Raw genomic sequence first — 8,461 nt, forward strand, 5'->3', positions numbered from 1 at the left:
CGATGGTTGGAGTATTAGCAGGGGTTAGATCCCTACCTTGTATTCCTAAGTTTTTATAATATTTAATTATTTATTTTAATCAGATTTTCTAGTATTCCTTTATTTCTTATTTATTTACTATTCATTTTTTTGTTGACCATATATTTTTTTTGGATTTAAATAATAAAATTGAGTTAATTCACCATTTTGATTTATATTTTATGTATTTTATTTTTTCATTTTCTTATTACTATTTTTAGTTTTATTGTTTAGAATACTTCAATTTGACCTTATTTTTTATTTTGTTTATTTATTTATTTTATTTTATTTTTTCCATTTTCTTATCACTATTTTTCAGTTTTATTTTTAGAATATTTAAGTTTGACCTTATTATTACTGACCTTCGTTTTGATTAAAATGATAATAATAATAAAATTAGTTTAATTCTTTATTTACAACTATTTTCCATCTATTACTTATTTTTTAAAAATGGTTATTAATTAATGCTAATTCTTTAGTCAAAACTAGATGTTATATTCTAATGACTAAAAAACATCTCTCTTCATATATCTAATCTAATGCCATGATTCGGTTCTTCATATTGTCCTAAAGATGAACCACACTAGATGGTTCGAATCGCGTCGACGTATAATTTATTTATGTACTTTTCCCCAAAAGATCTCTCAACATTCATAATATGGACCATAGAAACCTGCATTCAAATGTTAGTTCTTTTCATAAATGCAGGATGGGAGCGAGTGTTCCAACGCTTCAACATACATAATCTCAGTTGGTGCCATGATTTCATCTATTCCTTCGATGGCAACACTACAAGAATCAGGACCCTTCAATTCCCTATCACAAGAATCCAATGTTAAAGAAACAAGTTTTCCAACCAAGGGTGAGAGGTGGTTTAAAAATTAAAGGTTTGCAGAATGTAGACTTGAATTTTTTCTTGAAGGAGGATTGTCAAAATCAAGATTGGAATGTAGGGGTCCTCCAAAATATGTTAAAGCTCGAATGGTCTACCTCCCTCAGATTGTACAACTCTTCTTCCCTTGTGAAAGCGGGTATTCTAAAGCCTACTTGTATCATATGAGGTTTCTTTGTCATTTGGCAGGTTTTAGCAAGATGAATTTACCATATTTCCTTCACAAAAGTTTGTTAAAGATGTGCACCAAAGCAAGAATGAGACCTGAGCTATAACCCCGTGATATTTGTTATCAGAGCCTAATTAAAATCCTATACACTCATGAGTTAAATAAGCAAGTGGAGCAGTTGAGGAAATTGAGATAGAGAAACCTAAGACCACTTGCACCTAGAAGATCAAGGAGAGGGAAAACCAGAGGTTCTACCCAAACCCTAGCTCAGGAAACCGAGGGAGAATCTAGTTACATCCATGCTGGAAAACACGATGAAACCCCTGTGAAAAAGCCAAAGGTTAAGGTTTATGAAAGGAGGACTAGAAGCCAACAGAAACTAATAGTAGAAGAAGAGAAAGCAAAACATAGAGCAACACAGAGCAAAAGGGGAAAACATAAAATAGAAATAGAGGATGAAGACGCTGAGATAGAACCTATGGTTTATGGCAAAAGACATCACACTCACCCTACTAACAAGATGGGACTAAATTTCAAAGCTAAAATGAACCCTAGGCTGAAAGAAATAGTGATTATTGATGTAGAGGAGAAAAGTGTGCAAACTTCAAAGAGCAGAAAGAGACAGAGAAAAACATATCATGTTGACAAAAAGAAGGAAAAAACCCTAAAGGCTGCCAAAATCACAAAAAAACCTACTAGAAGGGTGACAAGGAGTCAGAACAAGCTAGACATCCTTGCTCGAGCTGCAGAAGCCATGGAGAAATGACTAGTTTACTTCACGGGGTAGAGAAATACACAAACCCTAGTTTTGTTGCACAAACCCTAATGGTCTTCCAACATTTTGACCTACATAGTTTAATCTTTTTTTAAAGTAAATTATTTTTGATATATTGTGGTAATATATCATAGGTTTTTGTGGCTGAGGAGTACGAGTCAACATGAGGAAAGAAATCCTTCAAGGAGCAAGCAATTACACAGTTTCAACATAATTATAGGTTCATGCACTAGTTTGCTACAAGTAGGGAAGATGATTTTTAGTTCAAGATATCAAGAGTACAAACAAGTGAACAACTCCAAATCCTATAATGTAGCAGTGACCTTGTCCTTGTTCCAGGATACTAGCATGATATACGCACAACAGTTCTACAAATCTATTTTTACCAATGATATGTGCAAGATAGAAATTTGAGTAGCTAAGATGATAGGGTTATGATTATTTTTTGTTAATTAAACTTGCAAATTATGTATATATCTTGTAATTATTGCTACCATACTTCGAGGAGTGTATCTCTATTGTATTTTTCCTATATATTACATGATAAATATGGAAAAAAGGTTGGTTTTTTAAAGAAGAATAACCATTGTCTGTGTGTTGAAGGCTTTATTCATTTATAGTATGCTAAGATCAATAGATTTTGACCAGTGATATAAAGATTCATGTGATAGTAATTCTTAGTATGTATTCTATGTATGTCTCAATGTTTTATTCTTTGTAATCTCATTTGAACGCATGGTATTATGAGTATTTGAATGAGATTAATTTATTCAGAATTCATCTATGGTTTGATGCTCTGAGTTAAGGTATTCATATCTCTATCCTCTAAAGCTACTCTAGGATTCATTTTATATGCCCTACTGCAGTGCATTTTTCTCCTATTTTCTCCCTATAGCTATAACGATGTCAAAGTTCTAGGATGTGTTATCTACCTTGCCTTTTTCAATCCCGATCAAACAACCAGTTACCTTGGTAAATTGACATAAACCCTAGATGCTTAACTCCATTACCCAATGAACTATCTCCCTCAGGCCCAACCAAACCCTACATCAACACAACAAAACTAAAGATCTAGCCACTGTGTAAAAAATAGTCAATTACTAAATCCATCGATTAGTTTGTCATTGAGAGCCCTCTCTAGATTGAAGGGGCTAGCCTTCAATCTGTAATATTGGTTTGAATGGTTACCTTAGGAATTTCTCTCCTACAGGCAAGAGGAAATTTCTGAGTGATAACACACAACCCTCCCCCGAGTTATCTATTTTTTCAAGCTTGGAGCATTGGTTTGATAATTGCGTGGTCTAGAGAGATTCTGCTATGGCTACACGTGAAGGCCGAGAAAGGAAATCCCCTGAGGATGATTTGGCTTGTTGGAAAAGGGTCGTCAAATTCTTGTTTAAATTACTAATGGGAAGGCTAGACCTTATAACTCTTCAGGTAGAGATGTTGGAGAAAGATCGTGCTTCCAACCCTGAGTGTATTAATGCTAAGTTTGAGAGTGTTGAGGCATCCCTGGAGTGGAAAATAATGAAGATGGAGACTAACATTCTCACTTCCAACTCAGATTTGATCAGTCACAATATATTTTCATAGGTGAAGGAGATCCTAGTAGGGTTACCGAGATGGTCGTTGCCCAATTGTAGAATGATGGAGGAGAAGGCGCTAAAGGATCTGGTATGAGCAAAGTCGAATCCTCGTTAATGTTTTTTCATGTATTGTCGTTATGTGTTGATCTTGGGTCTGTTCTTTCAAGTATATGGTAGATATCAGTGTTTTGTTATAGTTTATAGGGCTCGTAGGGGGGAAGAAAATAGTTTTATGGTTGTACTAGGATATGGAAGCAACTGCACAAACTGAAGCTAGTTTTGATATGGTGATGTAAAAATGGTTATGACCATGTAACCCAGATTTTGAATATAAAATATTTGTCCCGTTTTAAAAAAATGACATACATACATACATACATATATATACATATAATATACATATAATATTTCCTCAAAATAGCACGAAAACTAGGTACATCAGACAATCAAAAAACATAAACATGTCACTGAGTTGGTGGTCCCAATCTCCCCAGCAAGAAACTAAATATTTTTTTACCACCTACCAATTGAGTAATTTGTCCAAAACTCTAACAATTTTAATATTTCTAACATGATTAACACATCAACTATGGTACTGTAAAACAAAAAATTGCTAACTAACATTCAGAAATTCAAGATTCTGAAGAGGTGATAGGTGTCAGATCATGGGAACTAGAGATAGTAGGAGTTGGAGGAGCAGGATCACACTGGAAGGGGTATTATATGGGCCAAACTCACATCCATTCTTTTTAAGCATATCCGTTGGTTTCTCTAGACTTGTCTGACATCTTCCAAACTTGCAAAGATATTATATCTTTCTTCTTGTTTATTCTTCCAAACCATACCCACCAAGGTCTTCATATGTCAATAAAGAGATATGGAATTAAGGTAATGTTTCCTTCTTTCCCTAGTATTCTTAGGGTCAAGAATTCAGGTAGAAATGATCCTATAGGATCTCAGAGTTCGAGAAAACTTGTCTATCTCTAGCAGCAAGGGATTCCAGTTAGTGAATCTCATTCCGGGTTTTAGGGGGGACGACCGAAAGATAGGTTTCAACAAACTCCTGGGATTGATGTTGAGCATGGTTATGACCCTTTGGGCGGCGGCCTCCCCCTCTATGCCTACTATGCATTCTCTATCATTGCATGTAAAACAAACAAATATGGCTCCAACAGTTCACACAAGGATAATTTGTGGTAGAACATTGGGAGCAAATGTGACACCAGACATTAGTTGATTGCAAGACAAGGATTCAAAAAAATAGGTAGAGCAAAACTGAACACATGACTAGATGAATTAACCCACATACCTCAACTCGATATTGAATGGGGCATTTGAAGGTTATCAAAATAAGAGATTTTCCGCAATGAAGGAGTAACATAACACTTCTTAGACTGAAATAATAGTAATGAGCCCAGAACCAAATAAGACCTCTCCCAAACCAGTACTAAAAACTAGACAAATAGTTAACATAAAGATTAACATATATTTGCATAAAGTAAAGAGTTACCCAGGACCAGATAGTCAAGACAGATGCCAGATGTAGAGGTTGGAGGGTTGCAGTAGAAATTTACATGTCAAATGAACGAGGATTGCCCGAGGAGCTATGGCCCATGACTATAATGATACCTATCTTCCTTGTTGCCTTCCAGTGACCAGGACCTCTTTTCTCGAACGTATAGCATTCGACTCACCAGATGAAAAACATGCCAAGGTGATGGCATTTCCCCTCGAATTGACACCAAAAAACACAACAAAGGTGCCCGAAATTGTAGTATACCTAGGGGGATAATATGGGGTATAGAGGGAGGTACCCAAGGGAATAATGTAATAATGGGATGGGCCATAGTAATAAATAAGGTGGTTAACCTGTATCATGTAAGGGACCACAAGTAGTTCGCAATAATGTAATAAGCTCGTGGTATTAGATAGATGGTATTGAGAGAACCATGGTATTGTATGTATGAGGCCTATATAGAGGCTAGAGACTCCCCATTGAGAGATGTGAAGGATTATTGTATGAACAGGCATATGGCTTGTGGAGTGCTCTCCTTCCTTAAGGAGTGAATGTATGGTGTTGCCCTACCTTAAGGGTTTGATCAATAAAGTGAAGAATTTCTATCTATAGTCAGATCTTATTATTTCTTGGGTATATTTCTATTTCATATATTTTCTGATTAGATCTATAACAGAAATTGACAACAGAAGGGTGTTAATAAACCTCATAATACTCAAACTCTCCTCAGGCCAATTCTCTCACAGTAAGGGGCTTGGCCTTCCCCCCCTCCTCAGCGCTGCAACTAGACAAACCACCCCAAAATCCTCTTAACCTCGTATGTCATACTCCCATACAGATTTATTGGTTGCATGCTTCTGTATGCATGGGGATGGCCACACCACCCCCAACTTTTAATGATCTCTTAGCAGCAGGGTGGTAGGCTCATCCCCCGATCCCATGAACTATCTCAAAAGTTACCCCATCAAAGATTTTTTTTTATAAAATATTTATCATTAATGTTGATGATATTTGTTTATAGAATGTTTTTTATTAATGTTAATCATATATTTTTAAAAATATTAAATATTTATTAATATTAATGATATTCTTTTATAAAATATTTATTATTAATATTAATGATATTCTTTTATAAAATATTTATTATTAATGTTAATGATATTTTCTCAACTACAGTAAAAATTGTAGCAATGTGAAAAATTGATGCCAAGTCTCGTCCAAATTACTTCAACATATTACTTATTCACCATAATTAAAAACTTAAAACATAATTTTAATATCAATATTACAATATATTTTCTTTAAAACATAATTTTAATATCAATATTACAATATATTTTCTTTAAAACATAACTTTAATATCAATATTACAATCCATTTTCTTTAAAATAATATTTTCAACATCTTATTCACACAGTCTAAAACTATATATATATATAGTTAATATCAATGCTACAATATTTTTTATTATTATTTATTTCAATTACCAAAATTACAACATAACATAAATAAAATATTTAATATTACTCCATCCAATCAACAAATATATTAAGCCATCACCACAATAAAATATTTAATATTATAGATATTTTCTTTAGAATATCAACCATCACCAAAATTACAACATTATATAGTTAATATATTAAGCCATCACCACAATAAAATATTTAATATTATAGATATTTTCTTTAGAATATCAACCATCACCAAAATTACAACATTATATAGTTAATTTTTTTATTTTTATTTTTTTTTTCCGAAGGTGGTAAAACCTATCAACTCATGTGTCAAACCAACAGTGAGGACAGCCATCTCTGGCTGCCCGCGAATGCTGGGTTTGACTCATCACTGTTAAATAGGAAAACCACGCCACCTGGCATAACCCTACTGGTGGTCCGTAATCGGGAGCAGGCTCTCACTCCTGCCAGATGCCTCTGGGTCTTGGGCCGTTAACCTGTTTCCTTACGTCCGAGGAAGACGAGCTCTTAGCCAAGAAGAGCAGTTTTACGGCATACTCCAGGCCGAACATTATATAGTTAATATCAATGCTACAATATTTTTTATTATTGTTTATTTCAATTACCAAAATTACAACATAACATATTTAATAATATTAATTATTAGTCCATCCAATCAACAAATATATTAAGCCATCACCACAATAAAATATTTAATATTATAGATATTTTCTTTAGAATATCAACTATCTGCCAAAATTACAGCTAAACATTCGAAAATATCTGTGATATTTGAGATAAGGAAAAGGTCCCACCGAGATTTGAACTCGGGTTACTGGATTCAGAGTCCAATGTCCTGACCACTAGACCATGGGACCCACGTTTTCAATATGCCCGAACAACTAATATATTTCTTGTAGTCTCGTCTCGTCGGTGGCGCACTGCTCGCCGGGTTCTCGATGTCCTCCCAGTGGGCCCCTGCGCCCACCTCCCAAAATGGTGGAGCGGCTGTTGTTTTGAAGCCGAAGGTCTAGTTTTACAGGTAGATATCCAAATTGTTTTTAACAAAAATGTTACATTATCATCTTTGTAAGCACACCTAAATATTGAATGGTTTTCGTGTTAATTTTAGTATAAAGGATGGGATGGGATGTCAATTAATAAAAAGGAAAAAAATGGTTAATAAAAAATTTAAAGTGTTTAATTTTTCTATGTTTTGGTTTTTTAAGTTAATAGCAATTTTTTAAAATTGCAAATTATATTTTCTATAATCTGAATGTTGTTGCCGGTTTAGAATATTAAATTTATTTATATTTAAACAAAATGTGATTTTAAATATTTAAAAGTCATAATTTCACTAAAAGTGATGTTACTAAATTATGGTTAAAAAATTTAAAATATAGTAACATTTAATTTTTAAAAACATATAAATATATAAGCGATAACATTGATATGATTCCAAATAGACGACATTGATATAATGCTAAATAAAATCTATGGGGATGAGCTACGAGGGTTTCAATATTTTAATATAGGGTTTTTACATTTTCATATATTTTTTTCAGGGTTTCTAGTCAATTTTAATTTTTGGGTGATTCTGAGTAACATAGATGAGTGCTCTGGTGGGGGGGTTGGGTTGGACATTCCTTTTTCAGTAATGTTGTGACACGACATTTAAAGCAAGGTGCAAATAGGGCAAGCCAACTTGCGAGGACAATGTTTACCAAAGGCGGCTACAAACCCCAAATTTGTAATTCCTCCGAACATTTTGGAAGATCATTGCAGACAAATGAAATACCATGCTTTCATTTGCAAGTTTGTTGGAGGTTAGCATATAGAAAAGAGTTAGAGAGATGGATTCAATAGAAATGTCAACCGAAAGGAGAGGTCGATTTGAGATTAGGATTGTAAGGGTTTTTCACTGTGATTTTTTTTAAACCTAGACGATAAGAAAAGGGTTGTTGAAGGCGCCCCTATTTCTTTAATAATGCAGGGCTATACATGTGGCACTAGGAACAATGCTTTAATCTAGACAAGGAAGAGTTTTT

At 33.9% G+C, this 8,461-nt stretch overlaps 1 non-coding gene across 1 annotated transcript; it reads right to left on the bottom strand.

The window, feature by feature from the left end:
- Positions 1-7,219: 7,219 nt before the first annotated feature.
- Positions 7,220-7,291, bottom strand: TRNAQ-CUG (transfer RNA glutamine (anticodon CUG)). The gene has a single exon. It is a non-coding gene; the product is annotated as a tRNA-Gln (tRNA).
- Positions 7,292-8,461: the final 1,170 nt, after the last annotated feature.

This window comes from Pinus tabuliformis, chromosome 6, assembly GCF_031772625.1.
Source record: "Pinus tabuliformis cultivar Carrire ecotype Pingquan chromosome 6, CPIR1, whole genome shotgun sequence".
In the NCBI taxonomy this organism is placed as follows: domain Eukaryota; kingdom Viridiplantae; phylum Streptophyta; class Pinopsida; order Pinales; family Pinaceae; genus Pinus; species Pinus tabuliformis.